Consider the following 22,635-nt stretch of genomic DNA (forward strand, 5'->3'; position numbering starts at 1 on the left):
TAGAAGAGACTTAAAAAAAAAAAAAAAAAAGAGAGAGAGTGAAGAAGAAAAAAAGTAGCTAATTGCCCAGGAGCAGATAATATTTGCCCAAGAGATTGTAAGGTAACTCCAAGTGAAAATGCTGATCTAGCAACTGTGATCCATTGCTTAAAGCTACCTCAGGATCAGAGGTATGGAAATAGGCAAACACAATTTCAGTATCTTAAAAGCATTCCAGAAATAGTCAAAGTACCACAGGCCAGCGAGTCTATACAGGTGAGTTGGCATGTATCATTACAAATAAATAAACCCCACAGAATTGGTAAATATGTGGGCATATATCATTTATTGTGTGGTTTGGGAAAAGTGAACGTGTACACTTCAAATAGGTTGATGCTCTTCAGTCTTATGGTGGACGTGCAATTTGCTGGTTCTTGTCTGCTCCTTCAGCCTGTAGAATTGAAACTGACGGTATCTTAAAATGCAAAAGCGCAATTATTTATTCTGCAATCATGTTTCTCTGCAAAGAATATACATACTTAATAACCAGAAGTTTAATGCCATACCATAGCATAACTTTGTGTAAAACCCGTGGATGTCAATGAATAATTAGATCATAAGAAGAAGTGGATAGAAATAAACTGTATTATATTGAGTACTTTAAATATCCTATATGTGGTCATAGTATGTGACTGCAAACCTATATTTAGATGTGTTTGCTTGCTTTTGGTCAAGTCCTGACCGCAAGATGTAGGTAAAACTTGCTTTGTGGTGAGTAGTGGATGCGGCATGGTCAGTAGAGTCCTACGAAATCTGCCAAGTCTGAAATTTCTGCTGTCTTCAGATGTGATTGGCATGAGTCAGGCTGGATGCCTGTGGCTTTTTTTAAATGTTACTGCTGATCTTGCTTCTTGATAAGAGGATACGTAATGAATAAGGTATAGTGTCTTCCTTGTATCTGGTACAAGAGTTTAAAAAAAAAAAAAAAAAAAAAAATTCTTGGGACTAATTCTGGCTTTGTGCTAGCTCTTCCATGGATGCAGCCTCTTTGAGATGTCTAACTTTGTGTGTAGACTGAAAGCGTTTTTTATGTGTTAAAAAATTTGTAATAGATTCAAACATCAGTTTTTTCCTGCTAGTTCATTGTATGTGTATGAATTCATTATCTGAAAGAGAAAGTAGACATTTAATGAACTTTACATTTTCTGCAAAAGAGAAAAATACCTGATTAAAAGGAAGATATGCTTGATACACTTGTTCTCATGACATCTCCCTTTAAAAAGTAAACAGTTGCACAGAGCAATAAGGCTGTCTGCCATGAGGATTTTTTTCAGCTGCTTATCACCATGAGCAGGAAGGATTTGCATTTCAACTGTATATAAAGTTGCTGATGATATTTGAAAAAATAAGTAACTGAAAAAAGAGCTGAACGTTGATCTATGTAAAATTTTAATACCATAACAGTGGTGAGATAGCTCTGAAGTAAAACAAGTTTACTAGACCCGAAGAAAGGCCCTCTCCATGTACCAGCTCTGTACCAGTTTTGTACCAAGGAATCGTAAAATGGGGAAAAGTTACAAAAGAGGTCAGGTTCCTTCCACTGAGCCTTTTTCTTTGACAAAACCTGTTTTTTGTAGGCCTTGGGGAGATGCATTTGCAGATACACTTATTCTAGTCTTTTAAAAACCTTAAACATCAAGTTAGCACTGTTGTTTTCTTGCACGCGTTGTGTCATATGGAAGAAAGCATATGCTTGTAGGTGGGTGCTGCTAAACCTGCATGCTTCAGAAAAGTATTCAGCAACCCTTTCATCTTCACCACCATTTATAATGTTCCATGCTTGCCATTCATCATAGCAATTCAACCCCAGAATATCTAGCTGTGGTATAAGGAGGCTGGGTTTAAATTAGCCTTTACCAAACAGTGTAACAGGATGTTTGTAATGGGCTGATGAATGTGTGGGTTTTGTTTTTGCTTTAACTCAGCTTTCACTGCGGACTTTTAAAGAATTTCTGATAGAAAGCATCACTTTGCTTATTTACGTGTCATACTAACAGTGTAATAGAAAGATTTTAATACCTTGTTGAGGTCCAGAAGTGTGAGCTGTTTAATGCATTTGCTGACTCTTTGGCTCATTTATCCTCTCATGACAGCAATAACAAAATACAGAAAATTTGGTCTTCAAGATGTACGTTAGCTCCAAGCATTTATGGGGAACAAGGGGGAAAGTGTTATAGTTGCTTTAAAAATTTTTATGGAGCTTGTTAAGCCCCATTTCCTCTTAAGGTTATTTGCTTTATAGTAGCCTTCACGGAAATACATTTTCCTAACCAAGTAAACCTGTATTTTGATCACAAAATACAATAAAATGTAAATTACTGTTTCCCATTCCTCCTCCCATCTCCATTCCTTCTGCTCTCTTCCCTGCATGTTGACATCTTTGGTGATTTATATTTTTTTAAGGAATCAGATGTATTTTCACTCAGCACTTGTTATGTTATCAGCTCCTGCACTTGATATTCTGCAAGCTTGTTTGTGCTGGTGACATTTTCTCGCAGCATATTTTAGCTGTACGTCCACATTCGCACCACCGTTGCCAGATCTTGCTGTTTGCTTGGTAGCTGCTCTGCGCTCGTTTCATACTGCTTTGTGTCGCAGTGCAGAAAATCAGTATGTAATACGGCTTCTGGAGGGGATCGATACCTCTGAAGTTAGTGAGAAGCCTGGAAAAACACATGCCGAAGTGTGCTGCCTGTGCTGCTGTGTGAATTGCAATAATTTACTGAGTAGGCTCTTGTTTTAAAATCCACCATTTGTCATTTTTCTCCCTTGGTATGTAAAATAACTAAGCGATCTTGTCTTGCTGTGTACTTCCTCAGTCTTGCATGTACCCTGCTAGTGTGGCAGAGCAGCATTTGTCTTGCATAACTGAAGATGTCTGCAATATGGATGTCTACTTGTGAATTATGTGCTTCTGTTATGATGGATGTCTAGTCAGTACAGCCAGTGAAGTCTAGCAAATTATTCACTTCAGCCTAGTGGAAGACTTCAGACAATGAATTGGAATGTTTGCAAACATCTGAGCTTAAGCAAAAGAACCCCTCCTCTAGGACCTAATGAATTTGTTATCAAGAGTTGAATGTGAAAACATTATTTTTCTGTAGTTCATCATGTGAATGAGGAATGAGAACTCTGTTATTTTGCACTTTCCCTATTTCAGTAATGCATGTTGCACACCTCGTCTGTCCATTTGTTTGGGCACCTTCTCAGCATGAGTAATAATAGCAGCTTCCTCACGCTGTGGCTGTCCGTGGAGGCTATGGGTTCTCTAAACACCTTTCACAACCTTTCCCTGTTAAATCCTCAGTGTGTAGCACATCTGAGACCTCTTCAAACCTCGCTGCTGCAGTCACCCTTGGCTGTTTTGGGATGTTAGTGGCATGCAGGCTTGGAGCCCACTCTTCTTGGAGCCTGCTCTGCCCAAGACACCTGCCTTGGGCAGGTGTGCTGCATGGGGAAGAGTTTTGATCTGTATAAGGAAAAAAAGAGTAGTCTGAGTGGTCGTGTTGGATTAGCCTGTTGGCACGCATACACCTGCAGGATTCATTTGGGTTATTTCTGTCTGTAGCACTCAGTTGAGTTTCTCTGATGCAGTGAAGTTTATTCTTGTCCCTCTTGATACATTGATATTTTTGCAGCCTTGTAGGTCTAATAAAGCTTTTAATCCCTGTGAGCTTTTTAAATCAACAACTTCACTGTGTCTGCTTTGCTGTTTGAAGTAGAGTTTTGCCTTGTATAGCACAGTACTTAATATAATATAAAATAATTGTGATAAATTATTATTTATTATTTGTATTTCAGCAGCTATGAAAGGAGCTAACTCTTACAGAGCTGGCATTATGCCCTGGAGTTCCTGGGGCTGCACAGTGTGAGTGCTGCTGCATCCCCCTTCTTCCCCCCATGCTTTCCTTCCTGCTCTAAAACTGGATTGAAAGTATAAAGAAGCATTTTGCGTGTGTTTCTTGTATATGAGAAACTCAGATTTTGCTGTGGCAGACAATGAACAGTGTAGTAAACTATCCCTCAATGGATTTGCCCAGTGTAGAGCAGCTAGAATTGAAATTACAGGAAGATTTATGAGAGCTGATCGTGCTTTCAGTAAGCAGTGGAACTGCTGCAACAGTATAGTGAGATTACTGGCAATGTAAAGCATGCTATACTTGTGATTAAAAATAAATAAATAGTTTGCTGCTTCTGTGTACCCATCAGTAAGTCATTTGTTCCAAGGAAGTAAAAAGCGAAAGTATTTTGAACAATGCATGCAGCACTGCTCTCCAGTCAACCACAGAATTTGGATTTACTTTCCTTGGAAAACTCTAAATTGCCGCAAATCCTCTGTTTTTGTAGTTTCCCACTGATAACACTGAATACTTGTGTAGGTGTTGCAGAGATTATACAATCTTCCTGAAGCATACATCTAAACTTTACAGATTCGTATTTAAAGAGGTAGTGCTGAAATATTTCATCATTGTTACTTGCTAAAAAAAAAATACTGTTCTCATGCTTGTTTTTCTTCTCAGAAAGAGCAGTCAGGTATAGGGACGGGTTGCCCAGGGAGGTGGTGGAGTCACCGTCGCTGGAGGTGTTCAAGGAAAGGTTGGACGTGGTGCTGAGGGACATGACTTAGTGGGTGACATTGGTGGTAGGGTGATGGTTGGACCAGATGATCTTGGAGGGTTTTTCCAACCTTAATGACTCTGTGATTCTGTAATTCCATATGGAGATAAGGTCCCAGTCCTACTTCTGCAGTATTGATTTTCTTCCCACGTGCTGGTACCCACACCTGTACTTTTAGCAAACCAGATTTATTCAGTGAGATGGGCAAGATGGCTTTTCCTGGTGCCTTTTTGCAGAGGGATAGCCCTCCAATAGTTAGTTACTTAGACACGGGTTCTGAAAATTATCGAAGGTTTGGCGTTTTCTTACTAGTGCTATTCTTCGGAGTAGCTGTGCAGTTTGAGAAGTTGTCCCTGCCTGATAGATCCAGCAAGCCCAAAAGTGACCTGCTGTTACTAATGAGCAAAGAGCTCTTGAGCAGCAGGTGTTGGAGAAAAAGCCAGTGATGCATATTAAGAGTCTGCTGTGTGTGGCTTTACCCAGCAGTAAGGAATCCAGAGCAATGATTTGGAGTTCCTGAATAGGGGTTTGCTTCAACTAAGGGAGGAAAAAATGTATTGTTTTTTTCTTTTGTTTGGATTGTTTTGTTTGCTTGTTTGTTTAAATGTGTTAGAGGGAACAGGTAAACTGCCTATAGCCTCACAAATTTATTCCAGAGTGGGATGAAATATCCCGGTGCTTGGTGGAGCAGGGTTTGTGTTTGTTACTGGTACCATCCTCTTCTCCTATAATCTGCCCCTTTCCTGAAATCCCTTGGGGGGTGAGGGGATTATATTCAGAGGAAAGACTAAAGGTATGTTCCACCTTGTCCTTGCCAGCAAGCAGTGGCCGTGGCTGTCCTGTTCCCTGTGTCCTGTGCTTCTTGTCCTCCACACTGGCCTGGATTTCGCCTGGATTTCACCTCTCCTGCACACCGCAGGACCCGCTCTGCTATGGGGCAGGGAGAGGAAACGGGCCAATTCCTCCCTGCGCAAGCAGCTGGGCAGCGGTGGCTGGAATGAATTGCTGATCTACGCTGCCCATGTTTTTCTTCTCTTGTCACTTCCTTTGCAGCTGTGACAGGGCAGGTTTTCAGGCTTTGAAAACAGCATAGACCTCAGCGGTAGTGATGCAGAGGTGCTGAAATACGTGTGCTTACTTGGTTTTGCATGCGAAATAAAGCATCACCTAACCAGTAACAACCAATGCTGCTACAGTCAGTGCCCAGATTCTGACTATACCTTCCAAAAGTCATCTCTGACTTAGGATTTTCAGTTTGAGAAGTTCCTCAAGGGAGATTTGGCCTTCTGAATGCAACATGCAGTATTTTCGGAAATTAAGCTGCTTCAAAGAGTTTTCCCTCAGTTGAGCGCTGAAAGTAATCAGTTCTGAAAATGTTTGTCTTTCATCTTTGGAAGACACATCTCTGGTGTAATAGCTCCAAGGCTATCACACCAAATGGACTGACACTGCTGTATCCAAATGTGAAACAGTCAAACTGCTGAAAGTCATGTTGTGGGCCAGCAGTTATGGGAAATTTATCATGGGGTTGGAAAATATGTGCGTTATCAACAGTGCTGCCTCGAGGCTTCCCCCAGCCCATAACAATTCAAAAACAAACCACCCATCACAAATCACAAAATGCTGTCAAAAGTAGGTTCTGAACACGAGAGATGTCTGAAGCTGCCGCTTGCTGGTTTTAGTTTTAAAATCAGTGGAAAAATGTGTAATATCTACCACAGAAGATAATATTTTGCTAGCTTCCACCCTGCAAATCCCACAGATATTTTTCCTCTTGTTTATTAAACTGTTCTAAATGCATTTTTTTTATGGAAATTGTTAGGCCTCCCCTATTAGCAAGCTTATTATGCTGGTATGCAGTTTACCCAGGAGAGCATCTATAAGCTGTAGGAACAAAAGCACTTTTGCCTAAATAACTACAACCTCTCTAGGGATTTTGCTGATGCATAGAATCACATACTATAAATTTATACAGAATGTGATGTATAGAATGAATTGTTTGTTTCAACGAATGCTGGAGAAAGTGGTTTTGTTTCTGTTTTTTAGACCTGGTCCTAATAACTAAATAAATGAAGTTGTACACATTCACTGAAAATATCCTCACAAGCTTGTGTTGTGCAATTACTTCTACCACAAGATGAGTATTCCAAAGGTCCTCAACCATTATTTGTGGTAAGAAATACTGTGCAGGGTGAGGAAGGGATGACAGACCAAGATCTTAAAAATAAAATAAATGAAAAGTTACACAACTCTCGTGAGGAGGCAGGCTTCCAGTCACAGTGCCCACAGCTGCCAAACTTGCAGAGGCTTTGGGGAGACCTGGGGGACTGCACTTGTAACAAATACAGAGGTGTGCGCCTTTCTTTAGCCTCTTGTGCAAGAGATTGCCACTGCTAACTAACATCTGTCATGGCTAGCTCTGTGCAAGGAGATGACAAGCCCAGCCTGGCTCACACAGGCAGGAGTTGGGCTGTAGTAACTCCATTGTAAATCTGAGCCCACGAGTCAAGCGTGCTTAAGCCATGGTTGCTACTTCAAAGAGTAAAGGTTGGGTCTTACAAAGTCTTCTGGTCTGTATAGCTGCACGAGTTAACTGCTGTGTAAGTCATATATTATGCCTATATATGTATATATTCGTATGCTCATATTTTATTTTAAATATACACACAGCATAGGCACCCTGTCCTCTCTCTGTCATACTAAGCACTTTTTTGGCAGGTAACACAAGTTATGGAAACAATTAAAATTCCTCTGCAACATTGGATTGCTTACTTGTTTGGAAGAGTGGGTGGTGTCGGGGTGGGGGGGAAAAAAGACAGATCTGTACTTCAAAACAAAAGCGTGAAAGTGGTCTGAACTGTTTTTACCAGGAGGTCTTCTCTCGGTTCATGTTTTGACAGAAAGGCTTGAGTATCAGGAACATGGCTCTGGGTTTTGTACTGTGGCGTGTCTGAATGATAAATATTTAAGAAATCATAGAGCTGCAGTTGTTTTTATGGCCAGTACTGTGTCTGTATCCACTTCAAGGTGCTGGGCAATGTATGGAAACAGCTCTTAGCTTCCCCTCCAGAGCAAGGGGCTGTTCAAACAAGGGTTAGGAGCAGGTTGGTTTCTGCTCTGGCTTCATGCCCTGTCTTTCCTAATGTACTTTAATCTCATCCCTGTCTGACTGAGATTGAAGGTGGCAAAAATGAGTTTTAAGAACAGAGAGAGTAGGTGGGCAGTGTAATATTATCCTGTCGGGAACATCTCGATCCAGGGAGTCTGTGGCTGCATTTGCCTGTGGGTTACGTGACAGGTCTGTGGCGTGATGGTCTCTGCAAACCTGCGAGTGAGTGCATGTTTGCGAATCCTGCAGCTGTGGTTTTTCTCCACCCTTTTCTCGTGAATAAACTCGAACGCTCTTTAGGGGAAGGTTTCTCTGGAGTTGCCACATCTGATGGTATCTTTTCAAGCAGTGGTCACCGTCTGTTGGCATTTCTGCAGTGATGGGGAGGAGTAGTGCAGCGTGCCTCCGTGCAGTGAGAAGCAGCATCAGCGAGGAGTCATGGCGCTGTGACAAGAGCAAACCACACCAAATCTAACACTGTTGTCAGGAGGAGCCTGTGGGTTTGGTTCTCAACCCCCGTATTTGTTTGTTTTGCTTTTATTTTTTTTGCCAGCCAGTGACTGTGAGCCCAGAAGTGTTTGGTCAGTCATTGTGAAATACTCCTTGAAAAGATTTTCATCTAACCAGCAACTCCATATCTCAAAGTGCTTGCAAGTTCAATGTCTTAACCAACCACCTGACTTGCCACATGAAGTCATTACGTGCAATTAATAAATGTTATGGATTGTTCTGCATGTAACTTGTACGCCATAGTTGGCCAATCAAATACGTGACTTAGCAGTGCTGGAGCTCGAGACATCGTTGCATGAACTTCGTGTAAGAGTGGGTTCATTCAATAAAATATAAAAGGAGCATTTAAAGAGCCTTTTATTCCTGTCATAAAGATGCTTTGTGCTATTGCTGTTGTGTATTTGACAGAACAGTCAGGGATGGATGCTGAAGAAAATTGTCTTGTATTTTGATTACCTTCTATTTCAAACCTCTGTGATTTTTGTCTTTGGAGTAGCATCATGGCTGGTGAGTTACAATTTTTGTGTTTTGAGCGTGGTTTTCCAGTGCAATTGGTATCTGTGTAGTCCTTAAGTCAGCTGTTCCCTGCTTGCCTCAGTTGTTCTACGTTTGTTTTGGTTAGTTGGTTTTTGATGAACATGGGATTTAGTTTTGCTTCTGTTTAAGTGGAATAGAGTGCCAGCTTTGAGAGGACTAGCCGCTGGATTTCAAGTGTATGCTGTGACTGTGTCAGGCATAGGACTGATCTTGCTGTGGCACAATATTGTAGTTTGCCTTACTGGCCTTACAGATTTCAGTTTTATTTTTATGGAATAAAACAAATATTTCTGTATGGCTGAGCACAAATAGGTAATTTTGATTTAATTTGCAATATGTGTTTTAATATATATAATATATGGTTCTAAAATACAGCAGAGTACTGGTCATGCAGCTGCAGCAACTGTTGCACTCTAGTTCCATATCTCGGTTTATTATATCAAAGCAGCTCAGCTTCTGTGAGTATGTGTGCTAATGGGCTTTTATCATGTGTATAAGTAGTAGCAAACAAGATATTCTCCTGTATCAGCCATTGCAGTAAGAGATAGTAGAGTCTCTATTCTTTCGGAAAGCTATAGGAGAATGTGTGAAACAGCGTTCATTAATGTATACTATAATAGTATCGACTGTCTTAGATTATGTCAAGTAGATTTCTTATGATAAGCATATCATGGAATATGTTCATTTTGCCTATCAAAGTGGATTTTCTGGTGGGGGGGGAGAAAAAGAAAAATCCTCAGGCATTTTGAAACTTGTAAACTTGAGATGTGGAGAAAAGACAAAGAAAAAACTTCGATTAGATGCTTAAATACGCTTTCAACATCCGGAACTAAGCCTTTTTAATGCAGCTTTGAGATGCGCAGTACTAATCTCAGAGTTTTCTGTGGACGTGTAGAGCTCAGCTGAAGCATCGGATGCTCAGCTCTGGCACTATTATTTTATTTTTTTTTTGCATTGTTTCCACATTCTGGCACTCCGCTTCGTTTCCTCGCCTCACTGAGCACTGCGAGGGACATAAATTGACATAACTAGATTTCTCTGACTGGTGCAGGGGAAGCGGCCTGAAAGATAAACTTTAACCTATCATCCTGTCAACAAATTTACATTGTTGTGGGAGTAAGGATTTACGTACTGCATAGTCAAAAATAGTATACAGGGACAATGCATTAAGATTAAATAAACAGAAGTGCGTGTTTGAAGTTGTATTTTTCAGCCTAAAAATGAGTTAAGCATTCCACTATCTGATTTGCTTTTCCATATTTTTGTCAAAAGAAAAGTTCTGAACGTTTTCTCCATCCCGAAGTGAAAAACTCTGAACTACAACAAGAGATGAAAAAATTCATGGGAAAGTTATGAAAGAATTTGATCTGTCACTATGATTTTGTGACAGCCAACCCTTTCTTAGCAGCCCGTGCTGTGTTTTAGGCATGCCATGGTTTACTTGTGCAGTCCTGGGAAATTAATCTCTCATTGAATGCTCTCTTCCTTTATTAAGGCTAATGGGAGTCATGTGTTTATGTCAGCGGGAAAGCAGACCCTTAAAAATCTTTCTGGTAGATTTGGTAGAAACAGAGCTCACGTTCATTATTGCTTTGTTCTGGGCAATCGGAGGTCTCATTAGTGGGATGTTAATTAAGTTCAGCGCACTTCTTTATTGGGCGAGAGGATATGGTTGAAAATATTAAATGAGTGACTTCTCGATTTTATCATTTCCTGTATGGTTGGATTAATTTCTCTGTCTATTGTGTCCTTTCTCCTGTGCTTATATATTGTCAGTAATCACCTCCTGTGCTTAAATATCACCTGCAGTGGCTGTTACCCATAACCCGGTGCTGACATAGGTCTCAGCAGAAGCCAGGCTGGGGGGTAATGGGATGGGTTGGGGTGGGCCCCAGCAGGTCCCATCCAGCTCCTGCTGAGGAATAAACACGACTTCAAACAAATCCACTGGAAATGGCCCTTGGGTGGTAAAGCAGGAGAGCATAGGCCAAGCAGGCGTGCGTGCGGAAAGCTCACCCCCAGCACTAAGAGCAATGGGGCAGCCGGGCAGCCTGGCCCCCGCAAAGCCCAGCCCTGGACCCGTGACACACGGTGGGAAGGCTTTCCCCTCCGGAAACACTGCTTTTTGGTGTTTTATCTCGCTGAGGCAACCGCAAGCGAACAATGGGCTGTTAGAGCAGGGGAACAGCGAGAGCTCTGCGGCTAACCCAATATTTACTTTGTTCCGCAGGCGGTGCCGCAGGGAGATGCGGGCCGGGCCGCAGCAGTAACGTGGTAGATGTCCTGCAGGGCCCGAGCCAGTTTGGGGTGTGAGGAGGGAGGGTGGTGGCGGTGTCAGCTTTGGGAGCTTCCTGCCGGGGCTTCCTGTTGTAAAGGGACAAAAATAAACGGAGTAATCAAGGGTGTTGACATAACAAGAGCGTGGTTTTTCTTCCCGGTACAAATTCTGTCGTATTCCTTCTGCAGCGCTCGCCACAAAGCTATTGCTGCATTGACTGTTGTCATTGGGACTGTAATAGTGTCTGAAAATGGCTTAATCGCTAAAGTGCCTGTTTACAAACAAAAAGGTGTTGACCTTTCCTGTTTTATTTGGGATCGGACAGTCAGGCTTTCACCTTGCTGCACAGACTGCAGGCTCGTTGTTCTCCTCAATGTAGCCTTTGGAGCCATTGTCCTGCCTCAGACTGAGCACATCTGTAAGTAATTTGATAAACTACACCGCTGATATCTCAGAGATCAGAGAGTCAAACTTGCTCTGCTGTGAATTTGCTCAGTTTCAGAGAAATGAGAATACAGGGGAATGCTTCAGTCTACAAACGAAGGTGCCGTCCAGCTGCAGGCACAGACTGGGTCTCTTGAAGGTGCACTTTTAAGTCCCTTGATTAGATGTGCTTTTATCTCAGCGTTGGTTAAAATGTTAAATTGCGGAGGAGATGTATGTTTTGAGGAAGTTCACGAGGGATACAACACTCAGATGTTTTGACAGTAGCTCCTCCTTTATAAAACGGAAACAAGTTTTCTTGATGCCTCAGCCTTCACTCAAACCCACACCCTTAACTACCAAAACCAGAAACCAGCCCTCCTGATGAGTTTCGTACTCTCCTGGATAGAATTTTTCTGCCTCTGTTGCAGCAGAAGAAGCCCATGCAGTACATGAGCAGTTCATCTGTCTGGACATGGTCCTGGGCTCCAGGTTGAGCAGGAGGGTTGGACCAGACGGCCTCCAGCGGTCCCTGCCAATCTCAGCCATTCTGTGATTGTAGGTCAGTTGGTGCGTCCATTACAAAAAATAACAAGTGATGAAACTTGTTTTCCCTTCTGCACCAGTATACTTGTGGCATCCTGAGATTATTTTTTTAATTTTATTTTCTCAAGATATTAAATAATGAGGAACTGTGGCATTCGCTTTGGGCATTTGCCTACTCATTATGTAAATATATTCCCCTGTGCCCTGACTCGGAGCCTGCTGGAAGCCTCCCAGCCGGTGGCCTGGTTTTACAGCTTTTGGGTTGCATCTGAGGGTCCAGTCCTGGGGACTTGGCCATCAGTTTGATAGGGGAAAACATGCTCTTGATGCAGGAAGACGCATTTAAAAGTTATGATGCACACCTCTTTTTTTTTCAGATGGGGGAAAACAAGCTATGGCAGCAGCTGTACCATGTGAGAGAGTGTGTCATGAGCCTGCTGGGCAAAGGCATAGTGAGGGGCATTATTTCACTGGGAGGTTGGCACTGGCCATGGCCCTCCGGAATGGTCACAAAGGATTTTCTGTTCGGCATCTAACGCAGCAAGAACATTCATATGTTTGCAGAGGGTTTCCATGGAAACCGTGTAAACTGTGATGCTAGCACACAGAGGCAAAGGTTATACTATTGTAGAGGCCCTTTTGTATTCTCCTTAATGTTGCAGAGCAGCTATATTTCTTAACTGATACTCTGAGCACACATTTTGTTCAGATTTTTTTGTTGTTGACTGAGCGTTTGTCATAGCTGTACTGAGGAGTTCAGATGAGCTGCAAGAATAACAATGAATATGTTATTTTTTTTTAAACATAGAATCGCTTGGATATATGATTTGATTTGATTTGTCTTTTTGTTAGTGATAACGATGCAATTGGAAATGAAAGAACAGGGCATGGAAGAAAAAATCCAGCTATTCTACTAATACAGTTCCTAGTTCTGTTAAGTGCTTTTTTCCTTAAGGTAGAACCAGCACCCTGAGGTTATTGTTCACTGGCACTTAGGGAATTCTGAATGCTTCTCTCTGAAGTGTGATCCTCTGCTATTTATAGATACCAGTTGTAACACAGTTCAGTATGCTTTGATGGCTCATGCTGTCTTTATACTACATATTTAAATTTTCAAACATATCTATTGTGTTGTTTGCTCACATTTCAGGAAACATTACCACCACGGGCATAAATGCTATTTGTTGTTAAAAGAAATGTGATTATCCTTGTACACATTGGACTGTCCATGTCTGCAAAATTGTGCTTTCTATTCTCCTTTATAGGTTAAGCTTAATTTTAATGGGAGTTATTGGTTGGGTTTGTTGTTTTTTCTTTTTGACTGAACTAAGTTTTGCACTTGTGTTTGGGCTCACTGCAGGTCAGCGAGAGCTCCAACATACTTGGTGCTCTAAGAAATTGGGGTCTTCTGTGATCACACTGTGTACGTATTCATTCCTGCCATGTAGCTTCTGAACCTGTTGGTTGCTTTAAGCCAAACTTGGTACAAGTTGGTAGAAAATAATTTTCTAATACATTACAAAAATTGATACCTGTTTAGAAGAGAAGGTTGTAGGATTTTGATGCTTAGATTGCAATGAGGTGCAAGTTGCTCATTCCATCTGATCACAGGTCAGTGACAAAAAAAAAAAAAAAAAAACAGTCCAGGAAAAATGGACACAATCAAACTCATGATCAAATTTTCTAAACAAAGAGACAATTTCAATTTAAAGTGTTTTATATTTTATTGCAAAATGCACAAAACCTCTTGGGAGTACACGTAATGCAGTCAAGTAACCTAAAGGCAATGATTGCATTTCCAAACAACATAGTTTTGAGAATGGTCACTATTGTGCTGTCACAATAAATGAGGCAGCACTTGGTAATTACTTTTCCTTGTGTATGTCCCGCACACGGATAAAAATAATACTGTGACAGCTGCCTTAGAGCAGTTACTGTTGTGGGCAGTAGTTTCTGACACAGAGTGAGAGGGTGCAATGTGCTGTTAGCTCAGGAGAGCTGTTGACCTACCTTTTGGGCTGTTGGGCACACTGGGCTCCTTGCTGCCCCATCACAGGGTGGATTTGTTCATTTATTTACTTTTTGTTCTCTATCGCGTGCTTTGTCATTTTAGGTATCGTTTATAATTATTAAAAGCTTTGTATCCAATGTCTCATTAATGTGACAGTTGAGAATAACTTCAAAAAATAAAAAATAAAAATAAATTCAACTACTTGGAATAGTTCCACCCATTTTAGTTTTTGAGAAACCACAGGTCTTGTTGCTCAAAATCACTGGATTACAAATACCACTTTCAATGTGACATGAAAACGAACACAGGATACACGTAATGAAAACCTGTCTTCAAGTTTCATATTGTGTAATTGCTCTGAATGAGGGGCAGGGGTTGTGCACCAGGTAGGAGTGTTTTTCATTATGAATCCCGGCTTTCTGAGCTCCAAGCCAGAAGTCACAGGAAACAGTCTGTTCATTCAGCACAAAACTTCGCATACTTTCCTTCACCTCTTTGTAACTGCTCTGCAATGCTAACTCTGATCCATTTTGATCATTTATCACAGAGAGAACATAATGCTGATGAGGCAGGCAGAATTCAAAATCCCATAGCGATGTGCTACAGAACTAAAAAACCTACAGTAACTCACAAATTGTATCTTAAATACTTACTCTAATGCACACTGAAAGTGCCACCCAATAATTAAGATGAAAAACAGAAATCCTGCTACATCAATGCTTGAAATAATACAACAATTTAGCAAGCTAGAAGAATGCATCTTTATTAAGGGGGGAAAAAAGTCTAAATATTTCCCAATTCCAAAAGAAGCATTCTCTGTTATCCCTCCAGAAGCCTTTGAGACCAGACTAGGGGGACCAGATTCCTCCTCAGCCTCCTCTTTTCGCTTTTTGGAGCAGGCGATGTATTCCAGCACAGATGCGGTGCTTGCTGCAGAGCCAGAGCCCGCTGGTGTGGTGCCGTCCCACACAGCATTCCTGCATGTCTGTGGATGCTGTCGTGAATGCAGCCTTTGGCAGGCATCTAATCACCTATTATTCAGCACTTTATTAATCAGCTTTCATGGTATTTTTTTGGCATGGTCAAACGTTACTACAGAGGTCTCTAATTCCTTGATGAAAATTAAAGCAGTGTTAGGTTTTTACAGATGTGGAACACAACCCAAAACATAAGTGACCAAGATAACTGAAAGCCATAGAAAAGACGTGATTTACTTTCAGTCTTCCAGCAGATGTAATCTGTGTAGCCTCTGACATTTCTGTGTCATCAATAATTTTTTTATGGCATAAGCTGAAATACCATGTTTACCTGGGATGATTTCCATGAGTTAAGTAGTAAAAAAAAAAAAAAAAAAAAAAAAAAAAAATTACTGTGTTGTTTTTACAGTAATTTTGATTACATTGTAAATCAGTTGCTTTTGATTCATGATGATATAACTGAGAGAAGTATTTGCCCCGACATCTCTCCACACTCAAAGATTCTGAAATCCCAGCCAGGGATTTACGTGCCTGTTCCTGGCTTTCAGTGCAAATATAAGCAACTTTAATTGCAAACAGGCAAATATCATTTTTAGCAGATACATAACTAAGCTTAGAAAAATTAAAATAAAACAGCTTTTATGGTACTTCATGAATTTTGTCATAATCTTTGACACATTATCTTGAAATCATTGTATCTGACAGATCAATCTAATGTATTTGTTGCTTAAGAATATTCTTAAAATTATAAGCTAAGAAAAATAGAAGTAAAAAATGAAAGAGTTGCTTGGGGAAGAAATAGCAGGAGCATCTGCCGTGCTGGGTATATGATCAGTTAGAGGCTGCACATGCTGATCCAAAATCATGACCAGAGTCTTAGCAACTGGACACGGGTTGCTGCTGCTGCAGCTCGTTCTAGGGGCCTGCCTTGTTTTTTCTCGTACAGAAATTGTAGAAAAGCTTTTCTTCACTTGCATGACAGCGTTTTGGTGGAAGGTACGTGTCCTGTGAAGCTGTTTGCTGGTGCCGCCTGAGCTGTTAGGAAATTCTGTCACCAGTGCCTTGGACTGCCTGACCACTAGACATGAAAATTGGCCAATTTTATTCACGTTTCATGCAGCTGCTTAGGTGAAAGAGAATATGGTGTAAATCTCCAGCAGGTTTTGATGTCAGGCTGCATTCTAGAAACAACCCCTGCAGATGTTTGCATGTCCCTAGGATTGTGGACAGTATGCAGGGTGCATCCGGGGATACTGGAGTAGTTTGTGGAGCACCTTCTATTTTATCCAGACTTTCAGTGCTTGCAGGTGGTAATGGAGAAGAAGACAGGATGAATGTAGATAATTGCTTGCTTGAACTGGAACGTTATAGTAGCCTAATTATGAAGTATTTATACATTCTGCCTTTTGACATCTTAACTTTCTTTGCGCTTAGCACTGACTCACCATACCCCTCGGTGTGTGTCCTACCGGGGTGTTTGTCAATAAATCCTCAGCACTTGTTCAGGGGTGTGCTGGCTGCTGCGCTGGGCACATCTGCTTCTCTGCTCAGCGCTGTGGCTACGTCCAAAATGACCATTTGACTTCAGACTGGCTGCCTTGAAATCCAGTTGAGTAATTTTCCATTCCTGAAGGTATATAAGACCTTTGCCTCTCTAAATTCAATTTGCTTTTCTAGTGCTGTTAGCAGAAGGTGCCAGAGACAAGAAACAGGTCAAATGCAGGCCAAGTCAATTGAGATTAATGTGCATATTTATGTAGGTAAGGCTTTGACTGCAGTGGAAACTTCTTGGATTTACTAGTCAAGTATTTTTTAATTATTTTGAAGCAAGCTGAAGACAGTATTAGAAATGTGAGTAAACACAGAAAAAAAGCATTAGTGCACCACCATTAATCTAGGGATTTCCCAGGGAAGGATAATTAAAGCAAGATGCTTTGAACTCTGGTAATTAAGTATAGCTGTCTTTTGAACTTTCATAAAGGAGGTCCTGGCTGCCCTCTGAACCTCCATGTGGCCCTTCTCTGCTCCGTACTTTCCCCTGCCCTCCTCTCCCCAATTATTCTTAGCCCTGATGTGTTCATGTATCTAGTTCAGACCCTTTCTTCGTGGGCAGATGTGCTGGGGTGGCATTTGGAGAGCTGGGGAGCTGAAACGTGTGAGTTGGGAAGGATCTCCTCGAGCCAGCCTAGAAAATATGAAAAATTGCAGCATAAGGTGTGAGTTTTGAGTTAAGTCCTCTGCAGATGAGAATTTTGCATGTATTTGGCAACCTTAATTAAATGCTGCTTTCTTCTTGTTATGTTTTAACACACATTAGCATTTAATTTATGGTTGCAAATGGACCAAGAAGGGGAAAATTTGTCCAATATGTTGAGGCAAAACTTATTCCAGTAATGAAAAGAAAAGCAAGATCCTTCTGAGACTGAATGGAGTGAGAAAAGGCACTGTCAGCATGATTTGGAAATAGTGTGCTACGGGGTTTGGGTTGTTTTTGTTTTGTTTTCTCCATGCCATCCAGTGGATGATATAGGCTGTTAAAGTCCTACTAACAGTACCTCCTCTACAGCTCAGTACACAGATGTCTTTGGGTGAGCTTTTACTGGAGTAAATCTCTAGCTTTATTCTCAAGATGCCTGCTTTTCTTTTTCCATTCTTCTCCCAGCTGGTCAGTGGCAACGTGCCTGCTGCACAGTCAGGCCTGGCGTTGGTGCCATCATTTGTTTCAAACTTTCATTGATTCCCAAAATTGCTATTTTTAAATTATAATTAAAAATCTGATCATTCCCTCTATACCTGTTCGTCACACATGAAATAAGTATATGCAGTTGTGTTATCTAAAACATACTTATTTTTTGGCTATTACTATCGTGAAACAGCTTTTCTAAGTGACGTTGTTTTCTGTTTAACATGAAATATCTGTATGGGTCACTAAAGTGTCAAAATTCCTTTTTTTGAGGAGTTAGTCAACTTTTACATGGCTAAGCTGGGATCAGTGAATTAATATGGATTATGTTGCTGCTGCGTATTTAAAATTTATAGTAGAGTGATTCAGAGATCCTGAGGTGAACTTGGGGGAATCACGCAGGGCGTGGTGCATCACATAAATAAAGATACAATTTGTCCTGAGGACTTTATGATCGAAGGCCTGGCACAACTTCATCTTTTCTTCACCTCTCCGATTACAAATGTCCCCGCTGGGATCAGCTGTTGGCCGGGTTTCCCCTTCCTCCCCGAGGAGTTTGGAGGGCGTTGAGCTGCAGCGCGGTGTGCTCGGTCCGCGGCCCTCGGGTCCTCGCCGAGCTGCTGCGGGGAAAGGTCAGGACTTGGTGTGAAGAGGAGGAATCCAGAGGTTTGGGCTATAAAAAGGTCTGGCTGCATGATGCCATACCCAGGATGGGCTGTTGGGGTAAACACGTGTGAAATCCAGCAGTTGCCGCGTGTCCATCATCTGGGTTGCCCACCGTCACAGTCTCCGACCTCCGTCTGGGCCCGGGAGGCAGCTGCTTTGGCCGTGACACTTCTCAGGATAATGGAACTGTCATAAATCAAGGCTTCTGATGTGCCCTGGGATCGATAAGATTCCTCTCTGCTATCTGATGTTACATGTTGTACCAGCAGAGAACAGGGAGGCCTCTCATGGATTGCCAGAGTAGCCCTTGTGGCTCCAAAAGCTGCTTTCCAGATTGGGATTAAAAAAAAAAAAAAAAATCTGCATCAAACTTTGTTCTTCCGTCCGTAACACTGCGTAGGTCTGCGTGAAGAGTGAAATTGTTTCCTTCCCGCATCAGTGCCGCTCAGAGGAAGCCCCAGAAAAAAGTCACCGGAGGAAGTTGCAAGAGAGGGAGGGGAAGGGTGTTGCAAAATGTGAAAGGTTTCGGCTGCAGTCAGCTTTTCCAATTAAATGTTTGTTTTTGTTTTTCTCACAAATAAGTTTTTAGTTTGAATTGTAGAGGAAGCTAGGTTCTGGTTCTCCCTTTTCCAAAGGATTTAGGGAGGTTTTTCAGCCATTACTTGTGTATGTGCGGGTTATGTGTACGCGTACTTTCACAGCTTAGTACGGATAAGCACTACCAGAACATAATCTTTTAATTTAGCTCTCTGTTGCCTACTGACCCGTGAAATATTTTAGGTAACTTAACCACAAGTGATTATGTAGATAAGCAGAGATAAGTCTTTAAGAAAAAAATAGCTTTTTATTGTATTTTAATGTTTTGGAAAATACTGCCCATTTTTTTCATTACCCAAGTCCCACCTTTCTTTAAAGCAGTACCAATTTTAAAATGCAATCTTTTTTTTCCACCTGTGATGTATTCTGTTTCCCTTTGCTGACAGTTGTTTTCGAAACCTCGTTCAGTTTGTAGCATGAATATAAGCTAGGTCATGAGAACCAAAAATTGAAACTGCTTTGGTGCTGCAGTGCTTGTGTTGCCAAGGTTTCATCAGAATCCTTAAAACCAAAAAAGCAAAGCAATCACTCTTATTGAAAATAGGTATTTCTGTCTTCTGTCTGCGTTTATGTTTTAAAATTAAATGGAAATGCACACTTCGGGTTAAAGCTCCGTGACATTACTTTGAGGGGTTTTTGTCCCCTGAGGTAGGGAAGGTCAAACGCCAGTAATGTGATCTCTGCTCTGTAGGTTGACTTGTATCCGTGCTGGTGCTCTGAAGTGCTAGCTAGCCTTGAGAGTGGATAAAGGAAGGAAGGCTTTAACACCCAACTAATAAGTACTGAGATTCTTTGTAATATGTAAATATTTGCTAATCTTATTTATGACTTACTGTGGTAGGGGCGTTGTTAATATGAGTGATTAAATGGGGATGAGCAGTTCATTCTTCGGGATGCGTAAGCTCCGAGGTGGCATTGGGAGAGGGCTCGTGCTTCTGTCTCCATCTGGAAACCACTGCTGCTGCTGGCATCGCTGCTCTGTCTGCTGCTCTGCGGGGGGCCCTCTGCCTGCAGATCCTCTGTAGCAGCCCTCAACACCACGAGGAAATGCATTATTAGAAAGCGTGCAAATCAATGGGCTGGAAGTCTGCCCTGCTGCTGTGGTCCTCGCCCAGTCTTCTTGGGCAGTGGGGCTGGGAGGATGCTTTCTGTGAGTGGTGGTTGGATCAAAGTGGGGACAACAGAAAAATGTAGAAGAGGGAGGAGAAATTAACTTCAGTTCCATCATTGTTCAGTGCTGCTGTGCTTTGTGAGAGCAGCTTTTTGCATGTGCTGTAGGGAGAGGTCTTTCCCCTGGCAGCTCTTGTAGGTCTCCTTCCCTATGCCGCAGTGAGGACATCTCTCCAGGAGAGCTACCTTGCCATGCCATAAAAACAGGTGGTTTGAGCTCGGTATTCAGGTGTTTTTTGGGTGAACCCTTACATCAGTGTAGGGAATTTTGATACTAACACAGAAAAACAACATAAACCAAGACAGACTTGAGCACTCATCACAGAGTTCAGTTTTACTGGGCTTTTTGTGAACTTTACAGTGTAGAAGGTGGAAGAGAAACAGAGGAGAAGTGGGTGTGAGGTAGGACTGACATGCTTTTCAAGTCTAGTAAGTACAGAAGCTAATTACAGCTTAACAAATGGTTTAATTTATTAGCCAGTCTGGTGCTTTTACTCAGTTTAAGGAGGTGATTTTTTAAATTGCCTCAGAAATAGCCTGCATGCACAGACTCCACACCATTTTGTAGGATCAGTCACCCTGTGTACCCAGGCAGAGGCGGCAGCTCTCAGGCGCTCCAAGTGCACTTCAATGTCATTTCTAAATATATGCATGTATCTGCATATGCAAATGAGACTTACATCCAAGCAAAACGTAACTCACCTCTAAATTAAAACTCCGTCTGGTGAATTGCAGTGTACTGCGTACTTATTAAAAATAAGCAACTACAAAAGAAATAGGAATAGCAAAAGAAAATTTGCTTTTAAAGGAACAAGTATGGGGACAGGGAAACAATGAACCGACTTGGCATCTATGGTGACTGACCTTCTCTTAAAGTGAGGTTTTAGGGACACAACTTGTGTGCATGTGTGTGTAAAGAGCGGTGTAATCTCAGTGCTCCTGCTGCCTGCACAGCCATAGCACCATGCTGGTGCAAGCAAACAAGCGGATGGAGCGAGGCAGGGAAGCCCCACAGTGTGGGAGCACACTTCTCTGGGGCTGTTGGTGCTCTTTGTAGTCCTGCCACTCAGAACAGGAGCTCACCCACAGTCTCTCCATCGTTAAAAGCTGTCGCACAGCAGTGAAAGGATACCCGAATGTGTATGACTAAAGTAGTATGTGCAAGGTTAAGTACAAAAGTTCAGTTCTGAGACTTAACACATGCAAGTAGCATTTATGGCCATGTGGTAGAGCATATTGTATGCATCAAACCCTCATTCTAGGCTTTTTTTTTTCTTTTTCTTTTCCTCACTCCAGCTTGTGCTGCAATATACTGGCAGGCCAACACAGCGAGCACGGCGGTGCAGCCTGCGGCAGGCCAGTGCTGCTGCTGAGGCATGGGTGAGCACACAGTAGGTGACCTTCCCCATCCCACCAAGGGTCACGTCCTTGGGTGAAGGTGCCATCCTCGTGTTTTGGGTGGATATCAGCAGCCCACAATGCCATCTCACTTTTCAGCAGTTGAGGAGAAGCTGGCTGTGGTTCAGCTCCAGCTTGCACCAAGCATATTCATGTTGCATATTCATGTTGACTTCAGTCTTGCACCATATGAGCGTGCAAAAATGATGCTTCAGCTTTAGTACAGAAACAAAAAATGGGTTCAGATACACTCAGGTTCGTACATCTCAGGAAAAATATCCTGCCGCCATGGAGTCTGCCTAATGTGGTGTCTGAAAGGAGATGATGACTATTTCATTAGCTTACTCTGTTCAAAAGCAGAAAGACTTACATTAAGTGCATGGCAGTGGATTAGCATAGTTGGTTTGTAACCAGTTTGGGCTGCAGTATGATGGATCATTGTGCCTGCCCTGTGCTAGCAAGAGCAGTGTGAGGCAGCCCCGTATTGTCACCAGCTCCACACAAGAACAATGTGGGTAGCTGTGCAGTGAGCTGGCCGGGGGGCTGATACAGCCAAAAGTAACAGCCATTTAAAAGCAAAAGCTCAAACTGAAAAAATAAACCAAAACACAAAATCAGCAGACGAGTAGTTTCTCCTACCCATCCCACTTCACAAGCTGGCACGAAGGTGAAGAGGTGACAGAGGCAGAAGGACTGGATGGCTGGGAGGCTTGGCGGGAGGTGTGACTGCTTTTTTTTTTCCTAATGCAAATACTGCCTTGTGTCAGTGTGAGGGTGTGATTGGGCAGTTTCACTTCTTTGAGTGCCTGTGTACAAAATCTGTATATTAGTAAAATCAATTAGTTTTGAAGAAATGCTAACTACTTAGTCTAGTACAAGTATTTTCAGTTCCACAAGTTACGTTTAGAAGATGCTAGTGTATGAATGTACATTGTATTCCTCTTACCAATGTGTAAAGTGAGACTGATAAATGAAATCCAAGCTGCTTGTAACGTAAGAGGTAATGTAATCTGTCAACTTATTGTCAGATATTCATGGCATTTGATGTCCTGATCAAAAGAATATAAAAAAAGA

The 22,635-nt window shown here is 41.9% G+C and overlaps 1 protein-coding gene across 5 annotated transcripts in view; it reads left to right on the top strand.

The window, feature by feature from the left end:
* The window catches only part of ADD3 (adducin 3), a 98,282-nt gene that overhangs the window by 45,236 nt on the left and 30,411 nt on the right, over positions 1-22,635 (top strand). Inside the window, exon 3 of one of the 5 annotated variants that reach the window (XM_084290068.1) lies at positions 8,684-8,782. The exons of the other annotated variants lie outside the window; for them this stretch is intronic. The gene's annotated coding sequence lies outside the window, so the exon portion shown is untranslated. The remainder of the gene's footprint in view (positions 1-8,683; positions 8,783-22,635) is intronic. 5 annotated transcript variants of the gene reach the window in all.

This window comes from Netta rufina (genome assembly GCF_964035555.1).
Source record: "Netta rufina genome assembly, chromosome: 7".
NCBI lineage: Eukaryota > Metazoa > Chordata > Aves > Anseriformes > Anatidae > Netta > Netta rufina.